At 35.1% G+C, this 21,134-nt stretch overlaps 4 non-coding genes across 4 annotated transcripts; all 4 read right to left on the bottom strand.

Moving 5' to 3' along the window:
• Window positions 1–5,500: 5,500 nt before the first annotated feature.
• On the bottom strand, window positions 5,501–5,665 carry LOC135753178 (U1 spliceosomal RNA). Its single transcript, XR_010533487.1, has one exon. It is a non-coding gene; the product is annotated as a U1 spliceosomal RNA (small nuclear RNA).
• A 782-nt stretch (window positions 5,666–6,447) lies between these two features.
• Window positions 6,448–6,631, bottom strand: LOC135753221 (U2 spliceosomal RNA). Its single transcript, XR_010533529.1, has one exon. It is a non-coding gene; the product is annotated as a U2 spliceosomal RNA (small nuclear RNA).
• A 7,292-nt stretch (window positions 6,632–13,923) lies between these two features.
• LOC135753177 (U1 spliceosomal RNA) lies at window positions 13,924–14,088 on the bottom strand. Its single transcript, XR_010533486.1, has one exon. It is a non-coding gene; the product is annotated as a U1 spliceosomal RNA (small nuclear RNA).
• Window positions 14,089–14,870: 782 nt separating this feature from the next.
• Window positions 14,871–15,061, bottom strand: LOC135753199 (U2 spliceosomal RNA). The gene has a single exon (XR_010533507.1). It is a non-coding gene; the product is annotated as a U2 spliceosomal RNA (small nuclear RNA).
• Window positions 15,062–21,134: the final 6,073 nt, after the last annotated feature.

Raw genomic sequence — 21,134 nt, 5'->3', positions numbered from 1 at the left:
GAATTAATTATTATTTATTTTCAATTACAAAGTATGCGATCTGATTTTTTTAATCGCGGTGTTTGTTTTATTCCTCGTTTCTTTTCCATGCATTTGCTTTATTTATTTATTTTCTGCTTGTTGCATTTAAATGCACATTTGATTTGTTGCCACATTATTCTGTGTTAATGTATTTTTTAACATGTTTATCAACAAAAAGTGCGTTATTATAATTAATTATATAGCTGTGAAATATATACAAGAATTCCCAGCAAAAACAAAACGTTTTTATAACAATTTTCTATTACAATACATAATATCTTAAGCCACTTTGCTTACCAAGTAAATGTATCTCCATTTAAGAATTGTCAGATATTCACTAGAAAACAAGACAAAAACAGTAAGTAAGATATTCATTTACTTTTTTTCTTTCAAACATGAATTTACAGACGGCTGGAAATTTTTAATAAAATAACTAGACATACCTATTCGGGTCTGCTCCCGTTTGCTGTGATGACGGGGGACTTAGTCCAAAGCACATTTTGAGGAATACTTACACATTTTACTTCTTATTTCTTTGAAATTAATTATTATTTATTTTTAATTACAAAGTATGCGATCTGATTTTTTTTAATCGCGGTGTGTGTTTTATTCCTCGTTTCTTTAGCTCACACAACATTCTACCAAAAAACAGCAGATCATTTTCTACTAGATAACTCCATACACTATGGATTAAAAATGTCCCGACTGCGAACCTGATAAAACCCAGGTAAAAAGCAAATACAAATAAACCATTTTGATTTAGCAAAAGTTTACAAATAAATGCACTCCCTGCACACAACAAGCACGTCTAGTTACCATTCATTTTTTGCGTGATTTAAGTTTCGTCGCATACATTTTGGAAGGCACACGATAAAAACAAAATAAGGCTTTTAATGTATGCAGACTTCATTCTCCGTTGAGGGCTTATCAATCATAATAAACGCTGTTAACTCTTCTCATTGAATGGTCTAAATCCAATGCTGGTAAAGAAATCAAATGTGCATTTCAACGCAACAAGCAAGCCGTAAAGCAATGGATGCAGGCAAACAAACGAGGAATAGCACATACACCACGATTAGATCATCGGGTCTCATACTTTGGAATTAATAAGAAATAATTATTCAGTCTAAAGAAATAAGAAGTAAAATGTCTGAGTATTTCTCCAAATGTGCAGACTCATTACAATAAACGGGAGCAGACACGAATAGTTATGTATGTCTCGTTATTTTATTTAAAATTGACAGCTGTCTAACATATGATATATTTTGATAATACGAAATGCTAAAAAAATAATATAACACCAATCGACAATATATGTTATTGTTATTTTTACAAGTAAATTCATGTGTAGGAGAAAACAAAGCAGCTGTCAGTCCATACTATATTGAGTGGCCATCGTAGTGGTGCAACCTGAACGATGTTTTCCCTACTTCCGGTCAAAGGCGCCATTTTGTGAAATAGGCATATAGGTGACGCTGGAGCACGCGCGGCCATTGTCTCTGTTCAACAAAGCAAGTGTATATATACACATACGCATATTTTTCCTCAATCAATCACCGAATACAAGGTGCAATTCGATGCCAACTGGCCCTTCTCTCTGGTTTCATGTTTGTAAGGAAAATTAAGGGGGAAATTACGATAGCATTTCAGCCAAACATTCATTCGTGCCACGCTGCTTTTCTTTGAACGAAAAAAAAACCCCTCTGCTCCCCCTACACAATTTCTTCTCCTGTTATTTTATGCTTAAAACAAGCAAATAAATCTGCCTACAGGGTAAGACAAAATTTGTGAACTTTTCCCATAAACACTTAATTCAAGAAAAATTGTCCCACCCCACTGGCCATTTTTTATCCACAATACACATTCGATGTCTGCACGCACCATTGTCTTTGTTCAACGCAAACAATTCTGTTGCGTTTTTCTTTGAACGAAGTGCTCCGCCTAGATAATTTGACCCATATTCACATGGGTTTGTTTCTCGTTTTTTCTTTGAGAACAATCTATATAGCGCTTTCCACAATCGTTTTGGTGTTAGCTTTACGTAAAATAGAAACACAGAAAAGTACTGAGCGATGGAGAAACCACGAAGCGGAACTTATTATGGACCACGGATTGGCAAACAAACTGGCAACCACGCACAAAAGAAGCAAACTCTGGTTTTAAACTCACCTTATTTGTCCCCGGAAAACGCCAGAGTCGATGCACGGAGTGGACGTAGCAAGCCTCGCTTCCATAGCCGAAGGTCAAAAATCCATTTAAACGTGTAGTCCCCGGTGTCCACTCGATCTTACACAAAAAGCCGAGAAGCGATACCGCAATGGCATCCGGAGAAGGCGCTGGCTGTCGGGATGGAGGTTAGCGGGTCAGAGGTCCGGCACTGAAGGTCTGCGTTCATTACTCACCGTGTGTATTTCACTCTATACTTGTAAAAAAACCATACAAATACATACAGAAACAGTTATCACTCATACAAAAAGAAACACGAAGGTAAAGCTTCAGTTAATTTGCTCGCTGAATGCTTTTTGCATGCACATACAAAACTGAACAAAACTGATATACTGAACAACATAGGCCCCAAAATTGAGGAACACCAGTTGTTTAGTTAAACTGATTGAATAGCACTTTGCTTCCTATTTGTTAAATATGAAATGAGACAATAAATTACAAATTACATTTCAATGCCTGCAGCGTGTTCATGTCCACACCACAAATAAAACCGTGTGACCCTTTTTTTTTTTTTGGTTAAAAGTTTGAAAGTTTCGAACCTACGCAACACTCTAAAGACAAATGCTCCTAAATAGTAACAAATAAGGGTTCTTCAGCTTGTAACCATAGCAGAACCCGTTTTTTTGGTACTATATAGAACCTTTTTATACGGTTCTATAAAGAATCTTGCCTTGAAAAGTGCTCACCTCAGTGGTGCTATAAAGAACGATTAATTTATCAGCTGTCAGGAGTGACATTTTTGTTATTTATCCACTTTCTAATGTATAGCACTTGATAAGGATTAACAGTTTAAAAACAGAAATGCAAGACATCAGAAAATACATTTATTTTTTACTTTCATAACATGAGAGGTGTCATACAATAACAAATATGTGCTTTAAAATCACATTCCTAAGTTAAAAATATACATAAAAATAGATATATGGATCATTACACAAATCACTACTCAAAGGAAATATGTTAAATAACTGCTTCAATATTAATTAACAATAACATTTGGCCAAGGCAGTCCTTGTAAATAGACATATAAATAGACAAATAAAATCATGACATATATGCCATAGAGCCTGAGATAGAGAAAAATAATAAGGAATTCTGCTTTTACTACCATCTCAGAAATATTGCCAGAATTGGAGGTTTTGTCTCAAGACAGGACTTAGAGAAACTTGTTCATGCTTTCATCACCAGCAGGGCCGATTATTGCAATGGACAATGGATTAAAAAAGTACTGTTACTTGTTTAAAAACCACTTCATGGCTACGGGCCGAAATACATGACAGATATGCTAATCGAATATGAAACCGATTACTCGGATCAATAGGATCAGGTCATTTAGAAAAAACAAGGGTTCACTCAAAACAAGGTGCATCAGCATTTAGTTATTATCAGCTTTCAGAAGAGATCAGATGTGCTTCAACAGTAGACACTTTTAAATCTAGATTAAAAACACATCAGTTTAACTTTGCATTTACTGAATGATTTAAAACAGTACGAATAAAACAGTACAAAAGAATAAAACAGTATGAACCTTACCTGTTATAAAGGGAATGAAGCTTACGGTATGGTGCTTACCTGCAGAAATAAATAAAGTACAATAAGAACACACAGAACTTCAATTTTCAAAATTATTTTAACAATAAATGATGATTATTTAACTGGTTTACCTGTTTGCGATTACCACAGAATCCCGTCACCTGGCTGCGGTCTTCATTTGGTGAACGGTTCTCCACTCATAATTGACCTATACAAGAAATAGAGAAGAATAATAAGCAATTCTGCTTTTACATGTAGATGTGTGCCCCAAGAACACAGACACACCGGCCCCAAAAAGTTTAAACAGTACACATTTCTGTTATTTTAATGTGGCAAATGTGTCAGCTTTAAAAGAAGCATACATTACCTTTTAAAGAGGATGCGCACTGCGTGAAATACCTTTACTCCCAGCATAAGCAAGCAATTTTCAAAATGCTTTTAAAAGTAATGGTGATTATTTTACTTGTTTAACTGTTTGTGATTACCATGGAATCATGTCACCATCATTTTTAAGCTTGTAAAGCAAATAATGAAATATTGACTTAGTAGGAAAAAATATTTTGGAAGTATCGTGATAAATGATGAAGAAAATATTTTGCAAAGTGATGGTTAGCACACGGTTGATGGTACCTAATAAATTCCATCATATTTTTTTTATTCCTACTATGGAAGTCAATGGTGACTATCTGCTGTGGGTTTACCATCATTCCTCAAAATACCTTCTTTTGTGTTACTCAGAAAAAAACTAATCCTCGTGTTGTTGTAAGCCTGTATGCATGAGTAAATTATGACAGAATTATCATCATAAATTGAAATATCCCTTTAAACTGTATTTCCCCCCCTTAAACCTAAACTTATTTTCTTACAGCAAGTCATTTAGGTAATCAAGAAAATACTTTACCCGTTGTCTTTGTGAGTTAAACAAATACAGCTACGCTTCCAGGTCTGTCGACGTTGCTGTGGTTTTTCGACAGCTGTAGTATGAAGGGTAGCGAATGAATGAATACATTGCAAAAAATCATTTCTTACTTGTTATTTCGAACTGTTTTCACTGTACAAATATCTAGAAAGTCTTAAAATAAGATGCATTTTTTGATGAGCAAAATGCCCTAAGAAAATAAGCCTAGCCTTTAGGGAGAAAAAAACTCAAACTTTAAGCGAATTTGGGCTTAAAACAAGCAAATAAATCTGCCAAAGGGGTAAGAAACAAATCTAGATATAAACACTTAATTCAAGAAAAATTGTCGTAGCCCATTGGCAGATTTGTTGGCTTGTTTAATGTACATGGATGTACAATATTTCAATTTGTCTTGTATTTATTAGCATTTTGTATTGCCCAACGCTGTCTATGTTGTTTAACTGTTGTCATTTTCTTATAAAAGCCTTTATAATTTATTAGTTTGGATGATTGCCATTCCCGAGAACCTCTTATATTGGAAGGAAAAGAATCATCTAAGCATTATTTTGTTGACTGTCTCTTAGACATGTAGCCGTTTGATTGTGGTTCTATTCAATGGCTAGTCTATTCTTTTGGAATGGTCAAACGTCTATTAGATTTTCACTGACAGCCCAAATTAAGCCTTGTTTTAGCCTAGACACATATTCGCTGTCTATTAGAAATTATGTAGTCGTTAAATAGCCGCTTTTTTGATGACTAATGTATTCTTGGGCCGTGGTTAGACGTCTCTTGGACAAAAGAATCTATTTTTAACACAAAGGTCAGGGGAGAGCGCGAACGCAGTCCCCCACTATCAGAAATTTTGCAGTCGAGATTCCCACATTTGGGGAATTCGCAAAGGGTCAGCACAACCGGAGTGCAATGGCTGAGCCTCGCCCTGGGTGAACCACCTTCATGATCATGGTGTCTCCCCTGCCAGGTAAGTATGAGCGACACCCTTTGAGGCCAGACGGACGCATCTTCCTGTGACCGATCACATCGACGGCGCCCCCGAAGGCCATCCGACTAACATTTCATTACTGTGTGTGACCAGGTGGAAAGCGCACGAAGCCACGTCTGAGACCAAACATTCTTCGAGATCTACCCTATTTTTATTCCGTTTCCAGCCCGGTTGAACCGTGTAGAGTGAAATATGTGAAACAATTTAAATCAAATGGATTTAAATTGCGCATTCAAATATATGGTTTCGTTATTACAAAGTAACTTTACGTGGAATAGAAACAAATAAATGTACAGAGCAATCAAGAAACAACGAAAGCATAGCAATTTTAGAACGTGGATAAATAAAAACACAGGGCTCAATGACTTACCCGTTGTCGTTGTGAGTTAAACAAGTACAGCTATGCCTCCAGGTCTGTCGACGTTGCTGTGGTTTTTCGACAGCTGTAGTATGAAGGGTAGTGAAAAAAAGTTTTCAGGTGTTTTTAACATTCCAATCGGCCTCTTTCGCTTTTGTTGCACCTTCAGCTGTGTCGAGGATGTTTAATTCGTCCTCGGATCACCACCACAAACTTGTAAAGAAAATAATTAAATACATTACAAAAACATTTCTTTGTCAGCGTGTTCATTTCCACGCAAGCTTTTCGTTAAACCAATAAAGCCAACGAAAACACAGCAATTTTAAAACACACGGATTAGAAAAAACACCGTCATTCACGCACAGAAGAAGCAAATTCTTTTTTTATACTTGACTTATTTGTCCCCGAGAAGGGGAGCGCACCATTCATGGAAACACTGCAATACCATGTTGATGCATGGAGTGGAAGGAGCAAGCTCCGCTTCCATTTCCGAAGGTCAAAAATCCATTTAACATATAGTCCCCGGATAGGAGACGTATCAGACTGATAAGAACAGATACTACACTTGATCTTAGCCAAAAGGCCGAGAAGCGATACCGGAATAGACGCAGCCAAAGGGGGAGCCGGCGAAGGCGCTGGCTTTTGGGGTGGAGGCTAGCGGGCATTTAACTCTATACGTTCTCATTGTATAACCCAGAGGTAGAACGTTGAGCTAGCAGATCAGAAGTTCATGTTTTCTAAACCCATGCAGAAAACACACACACAAACTGTTGGGAAAAAGCAGTCATCGCTTAACCAAACAGAAACATGAAGTAAAGCTTCAGTTAATTTGCTTGCAGCTTGCAGATCCAATACGTCGATCGTAAAGGTAATGCCGGTAGATCGCACATACCTTAACTGTGTATGCTGCTCCACGCCTCCACGAGCTTCGGGAAACAGAGCGCAAAATTGTCATTATGGTCTTGGATTAACTGTGAAACATGCTTTGCCTTTCTTCTCAAATGTGTTTTCATAAATCTTACGCTGTCCGCTGCAGCTCAGTCGTCTAACTTCTAAAATTTACCAGGATGCGCATTTTTTCCTTGATGCAGGAACTGATCCACGCTCATGAGAGAGAGAGAGAGAGAGAGAGAGAGAGAGAGAGAGAGAGAGAGAGAGAGAGAGAGAGAGAGAGAGAGAATTTAGAATTTTCAAAAAACCTTTATTACAAATTAAAACATTTTCATAACCTCAAATCAGAAAAAACAAAGGGGAAAAAATATATATATATATAGTAACGGAAATAACAAAAAATAAGCCAACATAGGAGCAAAGACCAAATCATCTTCAATAACCAGACACAGAGCTCCTCCATAATACCAAATCAATTCAAAAGAAAGAAGATCATTCATTGCTTTTAAGTATCTAAAACCAATAAGGATTCTAGATTTAACTTATTTTAAAAACTGCTAATATATCATGGCTTCCAGGTCTGTCAACGTTGCTGTGGTTTTTCGACAGCTGTAATATGACGGGTAGAGTGAAAAAAAAAATGTTTAAGTGTTTTGAACATCCCAATCTGTTCGTTTACTTAGTATTTTATTCATGTTTTCGAGTTAAAAAATAATTCTTAAATCAAGATACATTTACTTAATAAGCAAAGTGGCTTAGAATTTAAGTCTTGTTTACTGAAATAAATTCTAAAATGTAATAGGTTAAGGCTTAAAACAAGTAAAAATATCTGCCAGTGGGGTAAGAAAAATAAACCTAAATTGAGTTTATTATTGAATTAAGTTGAAACTAGAATTAAGTTTATTTTTCTTACCCCGCTGGCAGATATTTTTTACTTGTTTTAAATATAAACCTGTTGATTTTTATAATTTATTTCAATTATTACAAAGTATACGATCTGATTTTTTAATCGCGGTGTTTGTTTTATTCCTCATTTCTTTTCCGTGCATTTGCTTTATTTATTTATTTTTGCTTGTTGCATTTAAATGCACGTTTGATTTGTTGCCACATTATTCTGTGTTAATGTATTTTTTAACATGTTTATAAACAAAAAGTGCGTTATTATAATTAATTATATGGCTGTGAATTCCCAGCAAACACAAAACGCTTTTATAACAATTTTCTATTACAATACATAATATCTTACGCCACTTTGCTTACCAAGTAAATGTATCTCCATTTAAGAATTGTCAGATATTCACAAGAAAACAAGACAAAAACAGTAAGTAAGATATTCATTTACTTTTTTCTTTCAAACATGAATTTACAGACGGCTGGAAATTTTAAATAAAATAACTAGACATACCTATTCGGGTCTGCTCCCGTTTGCTGTGATGACGGGGACTTAGTCCAAAGCACATTTTGAGGAATACTTACACATTTTACTTCTTATTTCTTTGGAATTAATTATTATTTATTTTCAATTACAAAGTATGCGATCTGATTTTTTTAATCGCGGTGTTTGTTTTATTCCTCGTTTCTTTTCCATGCATTTGCTTTATTTATTTATTTTCTGCTTGTTGCATTTAAATGCACATTTGATTTGTTGCCACATTATTCTGTGTTAATGTATTTTTTAACATGTTTATCAACAAAAAGTGCGTTATTATAATTAATTATATAGCTGTGAAATATATACAAGAATTCCCAGCAAAAACAAAACGTTTTTATAACAATTTTCTATTACAATACATAATATCTTAAGCCACTTTGCTTACCAAGTAAATGTATCTCCATTTAAGAATTGTCAGATATTCACTAGAAAACAAGACAAAAACAGTAAGTAAGATATTCATTTACTTTTTTCTTTCAAACATGAATTTACAGACGGCTGGAAATTTTTAATAAAATAACTAGACATACCTATTCGGGTCTGCTCCCGTTTGCTGTGATGACGGGGGACTTAGTCCAAAGCACATTTTGAGGAATACTTACACATTTTACTTCTTATTTCTTTGAAATTAATTATTATTTATTTTTAATTACAAAGTATGCGATCTGATTTTTTTTAATCGCGGTGTGTGTTTTATTCCTCGTTTCTTTAGCTCACACAACATTCTACCAAAAAACAGCAGATCATTTTCTACTAGATAACTCCATACACTATGGATTAAAAATGTCCCGACTGCGAACCTGATAAAACCCAGGTAAAAAGCAAATACAAATAAACCATTTTGATTTAGCAAAAGTTTACAAATAAATGCACTCCCTGCACACAACAAGCACGTCTAGTTACCATTCATTTTTTGCGTGATTTAAGTTTCGTCGCATACATTTTGGAAGGCACACGATAAAAACAAAATAAGGCTTTTAATGTATGCAGACTTCATTCTCCGTTGAGGGCTTATCAATCATAATAAACGCTGTTAACTCTTCTCATTGAATGGTCTAAATCCAATGCTGGTAAAGAAATCAAATGTGCATTTCAACGCAACAAGCAAGCCGTAAAGCAATGGATGCAGGCAAACAAACGAGGAATAGCACATACACCACGATTAGATCATCGGGTCTCATACTTTGGAATTAATAAGAAATAATTATTCAGTCTAAAGAAATAAGAAGTAAAATGTCTGAGTATTTCTCCAAATGTGCAGACTCATTACAATAAACGGGAGCAGACACGAATAGTTATGTATGTCTCGTTATTTTATTTAAAATTGACAGCTGTCTAACATATGATATATTTTGATAATACGAAATGCTAAAAAAATAATATAACACCAATCGACAATATATGTTATTGTTATTTTTACAAGTAAATTCATGTGTAGGAGAAAACAAAGCAGCTGTCAGTCCATACTATATTGAGTGGCCATCGTAGTGGTGCAACCTGAACGATGTTTTCCCTACTTCCGGTCAAAGGCGCCATTTTGTGAAATAGGCATATAGGTGACGCTGGAGCACGCGCGGCCATTGTCTCTGTTCAACAAAGCAAGTGTATATATACACATACGCATATTTTTCCTCAATCAATCACCGAATACAAGGTGCAATTCGATGCCAACTGGCCCTTCTCTCTGGTTTCATGTTTGTAAGGAAAATTAAGGGGGAAATTACGATAGCATTTCAGCCAAACATTCATTCGTGCCACGCTGCTTTTCTTTGAATGAAAAAAAACCCCTCTGCTCCCCCTACACAATTTCTTCTCCTGTTATTTTATGCTTAAAACAAGCAAATAAATCTGCCTACAGGGTAAGACAAAATTTGTGAACTTTTCCCATAAACACTTAATTCAAGAAAAATTGTCCCACCCCACTGGCCATTTTTTATCCACAATACACATTCGATGTCTGCATGCACCATTGTCTTTGTTCAACGCAAACAATTCTGTTGCGTTTTTCTTTGAACGAAGTGCTCCGCCTAGATAATTTGACCCATATTCACATGGGTTTGTTTCTCGTTTTTTCTTTGAGAACAATCTATATAGCGCTTTCCACAATCGTTTTGGTGTTAGCTTTACGTAAAATAGAAACACAGAAAAGTACTGAGCGATGGAGAAACCACGAAGCGGAACTTATTATGGACCACGGATTGGCAAACAAACTGGCAACCACGCACAAAAGAAGCAAACTCTGGTTTTAAACTCACCTTATTTGTCCCCGGAAAACGCCAGAGTCGATGCACGGAGTGGACGTAGCAAGCCTCGCTTCCATAGCCGAAGGTCAAAAATCCATTTAAACGTGTAGTCCCCGGTGTCCACTCGATCTTACACAAAAAGCCGAGAAGCGATACCGCAATGGCATCCGGAGAAGGCGCTGGCTGTCGGGATGGAGGTTAGCGGGTCAGAGGTCCGGCACTGAAGGTCTGCGTTCATTACTCACCGTGTGTATTTCACTCTATACTTGTAAAAAAAACATACAAATACATACAGAAACAGTTATCACTCATACAAAAAGAAACACGAAGGTAAAGCTTCAGTTAATTTGCTCGCTGAATGCTTTTTGCATGCACATACAAAACTGAACAAAACTGATATACTGAACAACATAGGCCCCAAAATTGAGGAACACCAGTTGTTTAGTTAAACTGATTGAATAGCACTTTGCTTCCTATTTGTTAAATATGAAATGAGACAATAAATTACAAATTACATTTCAATGCCTGCAGCGTGTTCATGTCCACACCACAAATAAAACCGTGTGACCCTTTTTTTTTTTTGGTTAAAAGTTTGAAAGTTTCGAACCTACGCAACACTCTAAAGACAAATGCTCCTAAATAGTAACAAATAAGGGTTCTTCAGCTTGTAACCATAGCAGAACCCGTTTTTTTGGTACTATATAGAACCTTTTTATACGGTTCTATAAAGAATCTTGCCTTGAAAAGTGCTCACCTCAGTGGTGCTATAAAGAACGATTAATTTATCAGCTGTCAGGAGTGACATTTTTGTTATTTATCCACTTTCTAATGTATAGCACTTGATAAGGATTAACAGTTTAAAAACAGAAATGCAAGACATCAGAAAATACATTTATTTTTTACTTTCATAACATGAGAGGTGTCATACAATAACAAATATGTGCTTTAAAATCACATTCCTAAGTTAAAAATATACATAAAAATAGATATATGGATCATTACACAAATCACTACTCAAAGGAAATATGTTAAATAACTGCTTCAATATTAATTAACAATAACATTTGGCCAAGGTAGTCCTTGTAAATAGACATATAAATAGACAAATAAAATCATGACATATATGCCATAGAGCCTGAGATAGAGAAAAATAATAAGGAATTCTGCTTTTACTACCATCTCAGAAATATTGCCAGAATTGGAGGTTTTGTCTCAAGACAGGACTTAGAGAAACTTGTTCATGCTTTCATCACCAGCAGGGCCGATTATTGCAATGGACAATGGATTAAAAAAGTACTGTTACTTGTTTAAAAACCACTTCATGGCTACGGGCCGAAATACATGACAGATATGCTAATCGAATATGAAACCGATTACTCGGATCAATAGGATCAGGTCATTTAGAAAAAACAAGGGTTCACTCAAAACAAGGTGCATCAGCATTTAGTTATTATCAGCTTTCAGAAGAGATCAGATGTGCTTCAACAGTAGACACTTTTAAATCTAGATTAAAAACACATCAGTTTAACTTTGCATTTACTGAATGATTTAAAACAGTACGAATAAAACAGTACAAAAGAATAAAACAGTATGAACCTTACCTGTTATAAAGGGAATGAAGCTTACGGTATGGTGCTTACCTGCAGAAATAAATAAAGTACAATAAGAACACACAGAACTTCAATTTTCAAAATTATTTTAACAATAAATGATGATTATTTAACTGGTTTACCTGTTTGCGATTACCACAGAATCCCGTCACCTGGCTGCGGTCTTCATTTGGTGAACGGTTCTCCACTCATAATTGACCTATACAAGAAATAGAGAAGAATAATAAGCAATTCTGCTTTTACATGTAGATGTGTGCCCCAAGAACACAGACACACCGGCCCCAAAAAGTTTAAACAGTACACATTTCTGTTATTTTAATGTGGCAAATGTGTCAGCTTTAAAAGAAGCATACATTACCTTTTAAAGAGGATGCGCACTGCGTGAAATACCTTTACTCCCAGCATAAGCAAGCAATTTTCAAAATGCTTTTAAAAGTAATGGTGATTATTTTACTTGTTTAACTGTTTGTGATTACCATGGAATCATGTCACCATCATTTTTAAGCTTGTAAAGCAAATAATGAAATATTGACTTAGTAGGAAAAAATATTTTGGAAGTATCGTGATAAATGATGAAGAAAATATTTTGCAAAGTGATGGTTAGCACACGGTTGATGGTACCTAATAAATTCCATCATATTTTTTTTATTCCTACTATGGAAGTCAATGGTGACTATCTGCTGTGGGTTTACCATCATTCCTCAAAATACCTTCTTTTGTGTTACTCAGAAAAAAACTAATCCTCGTGTTGTTGTAAGCCTGTATGCATGAGTAAATGATGACAGAATTATCATCATAAATTGAAATATCCCTTTAAACTGTATTTCCCCCCCTTAAACCTAAACTTATTTTCTTACAGCAAGTCATTTAGGTAATCAAGAAAATACTTTACCCGTTGTCTTTGTGAGTTAAACAAATACAGCTACGCTTCCAGGTCTGTCGACGTTGCTGTGGTTTTTCGACAGCTGTAGTATGAAGGGTAGCGAATGAATGAATACATTGCAAAAAATCATTTCTTACTTGTTATTTCGAACTGTTTTCACTGTACAAATATCTAGAAAGTCTTAAAATAAGATGCATTTTTTGATGAGCAAAATGCCCTAAGAAAATAAGCCTAGCCTTTAGGGAGAAAAAAACTCAAACTTTAAGCGAATTTGGGCTTAAAACAAGCAAATAAATCTGCCAAAGGGGTAAGAAACAAATCTAGATATAAACACTTAATTCAAGAAAAATTGTCGTAGCCCATTGGCAGATTTGTTGGCTTGTTTAATGTACATGGATGTACAATATTTCAATTTGTCTTGTATTTATTAGCATTTTGTATTGCCCAACGCTGTCTATGTTGTTTAACTGTTGTCATTTTCTTATAAAAGCCTTTATAATTTATTAGTTTGGATGATTGCCATTCCCGAGAACCTCTTATATTGGAAGGAAAAGAATCATCTAAGCATTATTTTGTTGACTGTCTCTTAGACATGTAGCCGTTTGATTGTGGTTCTATTCAATGGCTAGTCTATTCTTTTGGAATGGTCAAACGTCTATTAGATTTTCACTGACAGCCCAAATTAAGCCTTGTTTTAGCCTAGACACATATTCGCTGTCTATTAGAAATTATGTAGTCGTTAAATAGCCGCTTTTTTGATGACTAATGTATTCTTGGGCCGTGGTTAGACGTCTCTTGGACAAAAGAATCTATTTTTAACACAAAGGTCAGGGGAGAGCGCGAACGCAGTCCCCCACTATCAGAAATTTTGCAGTCGAGATTCCCACATTTGGGGAATTCGCAAAGGGTCAGCACAACCGGAGTGCAATGGCTGAGCCTCGCCCTGGGTGAACCACCTTCATGATCATGGTGTCTCCCCTGCCAGGTAAGTATGAGCGACACCCTTTGAGGCCAGACGGACGCATCTTCCTGTGACCGATCACATCGACGGCGCCCCCGAAGGCCATCCGACTAACATTTCATTACTGTGTGTGACCAGGTGGAAAGCGCACGAAGCCACGTCTGAGACCAAACATTCTTCGAGATCTACCCTATTTTTATTCCGTTTCCAGCCCGGTTGAACCGTGTAGAGTGAAATATGTGAAACAATTTAAATCAAATGGATTTAAATTGCACATTCAAATATATGGTTTCGTTATTACAAAGTAACTTTACGTGGAATAGAAACAAATAAATGTACAGAGCAATCAAGAAACAACGAAAGCATAGCAATTTTAGAACGTGGATAAATAAAAACACAGGGCTCAATGACTTACCCGTTGTCGTTGTGAGTTAAACAAGTACAGCTATGCCTCCAGGTCTGTCGACGTTGCTGTGGTTTTTCGACAGCTGTAGTATGAAGGGTAGTGAAAAAAAGTTTTCAGGTGTTTTTAACATTCCAATCGGCCTCTTTCGCTTTTGTTGCACCTTCAGCTGTGTCGAGGATGTTTAATTCGTCCTCGGATCACCACCACAAACTTGTAAAGAAAATAATTAAATACATTACAAAAACATTTCTTTGTCAGCGTGTTCATTTCCACGCAAGCTTTTCGTTAAACCAATAAAGCCAACGAAAACACAGCAATTTTAAAACACACGGATTAGAAAAAACACCGTCATTCACGCACAGAAGAAGCAAATTCTTTTTTTATACTTGACTTATTTGTCCCCGAGAAGGGGAGCGCACCATTCATGGAAACACTGCAATACCATGTTGATGCATGGAGTGGAAGGAGCAAGCTCCGCTTCCATTTCCGAAGGTCAAAAATCCATTTAACATATAGTCCCCGGATAGGAGACGTATCAGACATTAAACTGATAAGAACAGATACTACACTTGATCTTAGCCAAAAGGCCGAGAAGCGATACCGGAATAGACGCAGCCAAAGGGGGAGCCGGCGAAGGCGCTGGCTTTTGGGGTGGAGGCTAGCGGGCATTTAACTCTATACGTTCTCATTGTATAACCCAGAGGTAGAACGTTGAGCTAGCAGATCAGAAGTTCATGTTTTCTAAACCCATGCAGAAAACACACACACAAACTGTTGGGAAAAAGCAGTCATCGCTTAACCAAACAGAAACATGAAGTAAAGCTTCAGTTAATTTGCTTGCAGCTTGCAGATCCAATACGTCGATCGTAAAGGTAATGCCGGTAGATCGCACATACCTTAACTGTGTATGCTGCTCCACGCCTCCACGAGCTTCGGGAAACAGAGCGCAAAATTGTCATTATGGTCTTGGATTAACTGTGAAACATGCTTTGCCTTTCTTCTCAAATGTGTTTTCATAAATCTTACGCTGTCCGCTGCAGCTCAGTCGTCTAACTTCTAAAATTTACCAGGATGCGCATTTTTTCCTTGATGCAGGAACTGATCCACGCTCATGAGAGAGAGAGAGAGAGAGAATTTAGAATTTTCAAAAAACCTTTATTACAAATTAAAACATTTTCATAACCTCAAATCAGAAAAAACAAAGGGGAAAAAAAATATATATATATAGTAACGGAAATAACAAAAAATAAGCCAACATAGGAGCAAAGACCAAATCATCTTCAATAACCAGACACAGAGCTCCTCCATAATACCAAATCAATTCAAAAGAAAGAAGATCATTCATTGCTTTTAAGTATCTAAAACCAATAAGGATTCTAGATTTAACTTATTTTAAAAACTGCTAATATATCATGGCTTCCAGGTCTGTCAACGTTGCTGTGGTTTTTCGACAGCTGTAATATGACGGGTAGAGTGAAAAAAAAAATGTTTAAGTGTTTTGAACATCCCAATCTGTTTGTTTACTTAGTATTTTATTCATGTTTTCGAGTTAAAAAATAATTCTTAAATCAAGATACATTTACTTAATAAGCAAAGTGGCTTAGAATTTAAGTCTTGTTTACTGAAATAAATTCTAAAATGTAATAGGTTAAGGCTTAAAACAAGTAAAAATATCTGCCAGTGGGGTAAGAAAAATAAACCTAAATTGAGTTTATTATTGAATTAAGTTGAAACTAGAATTAAGTTTATTTTTCTTACCCCGCTGGCAGATATTTTTTACTTGTTTTAAATATAAACCTGTTGATTTTTATAATTTATTTCAATTATTACAAAGTATACGATCTGATTTTTTAATCGCGGTGTTTGTTTTATTCCTCGTTTCTTTTCCGTGCATTTGCTTTATTTATTTATTTTTGCTTGTTGCATTTAAATGCACGTTTGATTTGTTGCCACATTATTCTGTGTTAATGTATTTTTTAACATGTTTATAAACAAAAAGTGCGTTATTATAATTAATTATATGGCTGTGAATTCCCAGCAAACACAAAACGCTTTTATAACAATTTTCTATTACAATACATAATATCTTACGCCACTTTGCTTACCAAGTAAATGTATCTCCATTTAAGAATTGTCAGATATTCACAAGAAAACAAGACAAAAACAGTAAGTAAGATATTCATTTACTTTTTTCTTTCAAACATGAATTTACAGACGGCTGGAAATTTTAAATAAAATAACTAGACATACCTATTCGGGTCTGCTCCCGTTTGCTGTGATGACGGGGACTTAGTCCAAAGCACATTTTGAGGAATACTTACACATTTTACTTCTTATTTCTTTGGAATTAATTATTATTTATTTTCAATTACAAAGTATGCGATCTGATTTTTTTAATCGCGGTGTTTGTTTTATTCCTCGTTTCTTTTCCATGCATTTGCTTTATTTATTTATTTTCTGCTTGTTGCATTTAAATGCACATTTGATTTGTTGCCACATTATTCTGTGTTAATGTATTTTTTAACATGTTTATCAACAAAAAGTGCGTTATTATAATTAATTATATAGCTGTGAAATATATACAAGAATTCCCAGCAAAAACAAAACGTTTTTATAACAATTTTCTATTACAATACATAATATCTTAAGCCACTTTGCTTACCAAGTAAATGTATCTCCATTTAAGAATTGTCAGATATTCACTAGAAAACAAGACAAAAACAGTAAGTAAGATATTCATTTACTTTTTTCTTTCAAACATGAATTTACAGACGGCTGGAAATTTTTAATAAAATAACTAGACATACCTATTCGGGTCTGCTCCCGTTTGCTGTGATGACGGGGGACTTAGTCCAAAGCACATTTTGAGGAATACTTACACATTTTACTTCTTATTTCTTTGAAATTAATTATTATTTATTTTTAATTACAAAGTATGCGATCTGATTTTTTTTAATCGCGGTGTGTGTTTTATTCCTCGTTTCTTTAGCTCACACAACATTCTACCAAAAAACAGCAGATCATTTTCTACTAGATAACTCCATACACTATGGATTAAAAATGTCCCGACTGCGAACCTGATAAAACCCAGGTAAAAAGCAAATACAAATAAACCATTTTGATTTAGCAAAAGTTTACAAATAAATGCACTCCCTGCACACAACAAGCACGTCTAGTTACCATTCATTTTTTGCGTGATTTAAGTTTCGTCGCATACATTTTGGAAGGCACACGATAAAAACAAAATAAGGCTTTTAATGTATGCAGACTTCATTCTCCGTTGAGGGCTTATCAATCATAATAAACGCTGTTAACTCTTCTCATTGAATGGTCTAAATCCAATGCTGGTAAAGAAATCAAATGTGCATTTCAACGCAACAAGCAAGCCGTAAAGCAATGGATGCAGGCAAACAAACGAGGAATAGCACATACACCACGATTAGATCATCGGGTCTCATACTTTGGAATTAATAAGAAATAATTATTCAGTCTAAAGAAATAAGAAGTAAAATGTCTGAGTATTTCTCCAAATGTGCAGACTCATTACAATAAACGGGAGCAGACACGAATAGTTATGTATGTCTCGTTATTTTATTTAAAATTGACAGCTGTCTAACATATGATATATTTTGATAATACGAAATGCTAAAAAAATAATATAACACCAATCGACAATATATGTTATTGTTATTTTTACAAGTAAATTCATGTGTAGGAGAAAACAAAGCAGCTGTCAGTCCATACTATATTGAGTGGCCATCGTAGTGGTGCAACCTGAACGATGTTTTCCCTACTTCCGGTCAAAGGCGCCATTTTGTGAAATAGGCATATAGGTGACGCTGGAGCACGCGCGGCCATTGTCTCTGTTCAACAAAGCAAGTTTATATATACACATACGCATATTTTTCCTCAATCAATCACCGAATACAAGGTGCAATTCGATGCCAACTGGCCCTTCTCTCTGGTTTCATGTTTGTAAGGAAAATTAAGGGGGAAATTACGATAGCATTTCAGCCAAACATTCATTCGTGCAAAAAGAAACACGAAGGTAAAGCTTCAGTTAATTTGCTCGCTGAATGCTTTTTGCATGCACATACAAAACTGAACAAAACTGATATACTGAACAACATAGGCCCCAAAATTGAGGAACACCAGTTGTTTAGTTAAACTGATTGAATAGCACTTTGCTTCCTATTTGTTAAATATGAAATGAGACAATAAATTACAAATTACATTTCAATGCCTGCAGCGTGTTCATGTCCACACCACAAATAAAACCGTGTGACCCTTTTTTTTTTTTGGTTAAAAGTTTGAAAGTTTCGAACCTACGCAACACTCTAAAGACAAATGCTCCTAAATAGTAACAAATAAGGGTTCTTCAGCTTGTAACCATAGCAGAACCCGTTTTTTTGGTACTATATAGAACCTTTTTATACGGTTCTATAAAGAATCTTGCCTTGAAAAGTGCTTACCTCAGTGGTGCTATAAAGAACGATTAATTTATCAGCTGTCAGGAGTGACATTTTTGTTATTTATCCACTTTCTAATGTATAGCACTTGATAAGGATTAACAGTTTAAAAACAGAAATGCAAGACATCAGAAAATACATTTCTTTTTTACTTTCATAACATGAGAGGTGTCATACAATAACAAATATGTGCTTTAAAATCACATTCCTAAGTTAAAAATATACATAAAAATAGATATATGGATCATTACACAAATCACTACTCAAAGGAAATATGTTAAATAACTGCTTCAATATTAATTAACAATAACATTTGGCCAAGGCAGTCCTTGTAAATAGACATATAAATAGACAAATAAAATCATGACATATATGCCATAGAGCCTGAGATAGAGAAAAATAATAAGGAATTCTGCTTTTACTACCATCTCAGAAATATTGCCAGAATTGGAGGTTTTGTCTCAAGACAGGACTTAGAGAAACTTGTTCATGCTTTCATCACCAGCAGGGCCGATTATTGCAATGGACAATGGATTAAAAAAGTACTGTTACTTGTTTAAAAACCACTTCATGGCTACGGGCCGAAATACATGACAGATATGCTAATCGAATATGAAACCGATTACTCGGATCAATAGGATCAGGTCATTTAGAAAAAACAAGGGTTCACTCAAAACAAGGTGCATCAGCATTTAGTTATTATCAGCTTTCAGAAGAGATCAGATGTGCTTCAACAGTAGACACTTTTAAATCTAGATTAAAAACACATCAGTTTAACTTTGCATTTACTGAATGATTTAAAACAGTACGAATAAAACAGTACAAAAGAATAAAACAGTATGAACCTTACCTGTTATAAAGGGAATGAAGCTTACGGTATGGTGCTTACCTGCAGAAATAAATAAAGTACAATAAGAACACACAGAACTTCAATTTTCAAAATTATTTTAACAATAAATGATGATTATTTAACTGGTTTACCTGTTTGCGATTACCACAGAATCCCGTCACCTGGCTGCGGTCTTCATTTGGTGAACGGTTCTCCACTCATAATTGACCTATACAAGAAATAGAGAAGAATAATAAGCAATTCTGCTTTTACATGTAGATGTGTGCCCCAAGAACACAGACACACCGGCCCCAAAAAGTTTAAACAGTACACATTTCTGTTATTTTAATGTGGCAAATGTGTCAGCTTTAAAAGAAGCATACATTACCTTTTAAAGAGGATGCGCACTGCGTGAAATACCTTTACTCCCAGCATAAGCAAGCAATTTTCAAAATGCTTTTAAAAGTAATGGTGATTATTTTACTTGTTTAACTGTTTGTGATTACCATGGAATCATGTCACCATCATTTTTAAGCTTGTAAAGCAAATAATGAAATATTGACTTAGTAGGAAAAAATATTTTGGAAGTATCGTGATAAATGATGAAGAAAATATTTTGCAAAGTGATGGTTAGCACACGGTTGATGGTACCTAATAAATTCCATCATATTTTTTTTATTCCTACTATGGAAGTCAATGGTGACTATCTGCTGTGGGTTTACCATCATTCCTCAAAATACCTTCTTTTGTGTTACTCAGAAAAAAACTAATCCTCGTGTTGTTGTAAGCCTGTATGCATGAGTAAATGATGACAGAATTATCATCATAAATTGAAATATCCCTTTAAACTGTATTTCCCCCCCTTAAACCTAAACTTATTTTCTTACAGCAAGTCATTTAGGTAATCAAGAAAATACTTTACCCGTTGTCTTTGTGAGTTAAACAAATACAGCTACGCTTCCAGGTCTGTCGACGTTGCTGTGGTTTTTCGACAGCTGTAGTATGAAGGGTAGCGAATGAATGAATACATTGCAAAAAATCATTTCTTACTTGTTATTTCGAACTGTTTTCACTGTACAAATATCTAGAAAGTCTTAAAATAAGATGCATTTTTTGATGAGCAAAATGCCCTAAGAAAATAAGCCTAGCCTTTAGGGAGAAAAAAACTCAAACTTTAAGCGAATTTGGGCTTAAAACAAGCAAATAAATCTGCCAAAGGGGTAAGAAACAAATCTAGATATAAACACTTAATTCAAGAAAAATTGTCGTAGCCCATTGGCAGATTTGTTGGCTTGTTTAATGTACATGGATGTACAATATTTCAATTTGTCTTGTATTTATTAGCATTTTGTATTGCCCAACGCTGTCTATGTT

Source organism: Paramisgurnus dabryanus, chromosome 18 (assembly GCF_030506205.2).
Source record: "Paramisgurnus dabryanus chromosome 18, PD_genome_1.1, whole genome shotgun sequence".
NCBI lineage: Eukaryota > Metazoa > Chordata > Actinopteri > Cypriniformes > Cobitidae > Paramisgurnus > Paramisgurnus dabryanus.
The sequence above is the reverse complement of the archived record's forward strand: the minus strand, read 5'-3'. Positions and strand labels throughout refer to the sequence as shown.